Source organism: Rhipicephalus microplus, chromosome X, assembly GCF_043290135.1.
Source record: "Rhipicephalus microplus isolate Deutch F79 chromosome X, USDA_Rmic, whole genome shotgun sequence".
Classification (NCBI taxonomy): Eukaryota; Metazoa; Arthropoda; class Arachnida; order Ixodida; family Ixodidae; genus Rhipicephalus; species Rhipicephalus microplus.
Genome location: NC_134710.1, coordinates 370,018,127 through 370,020,868, shown reverse-complemented (window position 1 = coordinate 370,020,868; position 2,742 = coordinate 370,018,127). Strand labels below are relative to the sequence as shown.

The 2,742-nt window shown below is 38.4% G+C and overlaps 1 long non-coding RNA gene across 1 annotated transcript; it reads left to right on the top strand.

Moving 5' to 3' along the window:
- Positions 1 to 2,185, top strand: LOC142776378 (uncharacterized). The gene is made up of 2 exons (XR_012887495.1): positions 1 to 356; positions 2,029 to 2,185. It is a non-coding gene; the product is annotated as an uncharacterized LOC142776378 (long non-coding RNA).
- The last annotated feature ends 557 nt before the right edge of the window (positions 2,186 to 2,742 follow it).

The following is a 2,742-nucleotide window of genomic DNA, read 5'->3' as shown; positions in this document are numbered from 1 at the left end:
TATGGTCAGCGTTCCATAAATCTTATTGAGTATATGTGCAGCTGTGTGAATGTGCAGGGATTCCAGGTGCTGGCATGATGCAAGCTTGTTTTCTTCGACCAGAACACGGTTGCTTGACCAGTCAATTTGAAAGCCTGTATATTCCGCATGTTCAGCGAGGGCATCCAAGGCCACCCATGATTTGGTAACTTCATTTTGAACTGTTGTGTTGTTTAACTCTTTCATTGAAATCACAGGTCTCATAGACTGACATGTTGTCACACTCGTGGCAGACTACAGTGTAAAGAAGACTACAGAAAGTTCGCTCGGCAGCTTATTCTTCCCATTGACTAAAGCATTCCTTAGCTTCCATGTTGGTACATGCACTATTTTGATGTATGTTTCTTCTACATATCACATATCATATCTGACTTTCCAAGCACAGCATTTCTCACATCGGTAAATTTGTGCATATTTGTCGTGGCCACAAATTCGGCTTGGCTTGAAGGCCTTTTAGTTTGGTGCTTATGTTAGAACTGCCATCACAAGAGGTTAGCTGGGCTATGTTTTGCCTTGTATAATATTATTGCTATTATTATTATTATTATTGGCGATGCAGCTGCAAACGTCCTCCGCTATGCACTTATTGCAGATATTTCAAGAGTAGCACACTCTCTTCTCATTTCATTTCCTTGAGATGGTGTTATTAAATCCATGAGTATTCTTTATCATTATGTTCATAGAAGAGTACGTAAATGAAGGTAGCATGAAGGTAACCAAAACACGCAACTTAGCTTCACAAAAAAAGCTTACTGGCTTTTTCAGCTTGCCTTTGTTGTACATAGCCTGGTCACTCCTCACAACGGTGTTCATGCTGTCTGAGACGCATCTGGAAGCTAAGTTGCATGTTTTGGTTGCTGACAAGGAAGGCTTCTTTTCAACTCTAGATGGCTCTATGTATAATGATAAGGTAGCCACTGGTTTGGAAAAAAGCTGAATAAATCATTTTCTGAGCAACTGCAGCCAATCAATTTATGTGGATGGACATGCATCTTCACTTTCACATGCAAAGTCTGGTGTTCCCCAGGGATCAATCATGGGACCAGTTTTGTTTCTCATTTACATCAACGACATTGGACATGGTTTGTCATCTACTATCAAATTATTTACATACAACTACATCATTTATAGAAAAATTGACAGTACCCAAGCTAACGAGTCATTATAGTTGGACCCTAATAAACTCGCATTTTGTGTCACCATGGCAAATTAACACTTCCAAAACGAAGGCCATGACGTTGACAAGAGCACATAAAACAAAAATGAGTCAATATGAAATTCAAGCTCTCCCCATTGAAAAAGTATCCCTATTTAAGTATCTTGGAATTCATTTATCCTCTGACCTGCCTTAGAATAAGCACATCGATATCATAACTAGTGAGGTGTCAAAATCACTTGGATTTATTAAAAGAAATCTTTACTTGGTGAACTATACCTCTAAAATGCTAGCGTACACTACACTTGTCCGTTTAAAGATAGAATATGCATCCATCATCTGGAACCCACATCAATCATATCTCATCGATTAACTAGAATCAATACAAAATGAAGCAGCAGGATTTATCACCAAGTAGTATTCTCGCAACTGCAGCACTACAGATATTACACACTCACTTTCATTACTCCTTCTTGAAACACGCAGACTGTCGTTGCTGTTGTTGCATTTTCATAGATTTCATCGTAGTAAATCTGCCTTCGTAAAGCTTGCACAAACACACCTCATAATATTTTGAAATATATTGACAACCAATTCAAAATACAGCCTTTTTTGGTACACACAATTATGTATCAACACTCACATTACTTCGAAGCACACATCACTGAAACACACTGCCGAGCGACATCGCTTGATTCATTGATCATGCCGCCTTTGTAAACCAATTCAATATTTTCTTGGACATATGACTTACCTATCTGTGTGAGTTTGTAAGTGCATGTATGTGCTTATTTTTACTCTTCTTTCATTGTAAATATATTTTCTCCTTAAAGATGATAGTCTTGCTTGGGATATTCCAACGCAAAAATTTTGGTCTGTCTGTCAGCAAAAAGGCTCAAGTACGACCACATCCACAGCATCCACCGGTATTGCTCAAGTTTCTGCGTTCATACTTGTACGATTGTCAATAAAAAGCAAATATTGAGCATATTTGAGGCACAATATCAACACGTCAATATTGTGCACTGTGCTTATTTATACTAGAAAAGGTATAAATAAGTAATTCTAAGCACTGCAGCTGACAATGCGACGCTTCGCATGGAAAGGCGAGTCTCCTACGCTTTTCTAAGACGATACTGTGCTGTTACCTGTCTTGAAATCTACAAAGTATGGCCTCCAAGATTGCACGCATGCTGCGTGCTGCGTGCTCGCTATAACAAAGGCCATCCTTTCGTTTTCTGAAATTACCGCCAGATGGCACTCATGTCTCACGCAACACCTTCAGGATCCCATTCACCAGTTTTCTCATGCAAAACATCAAATAAATATTTCTGTCTATTCACTCTTTTCAGGCGAAATACAATAGTCTTTCGACGACATTTTTGGTCAAATATGCAGATAGGGGGCAATTTTTTTCATGGCAATTTTCTGTATATATATTTTTTTGCACTATAACTGTGTCTCTCTTATTGAGTTTTCATTCCTGCCACAATTTTTTTTTCCTTTTGCATCTTTGTCTATGGAACTGTATTTTACATTGTTTACCA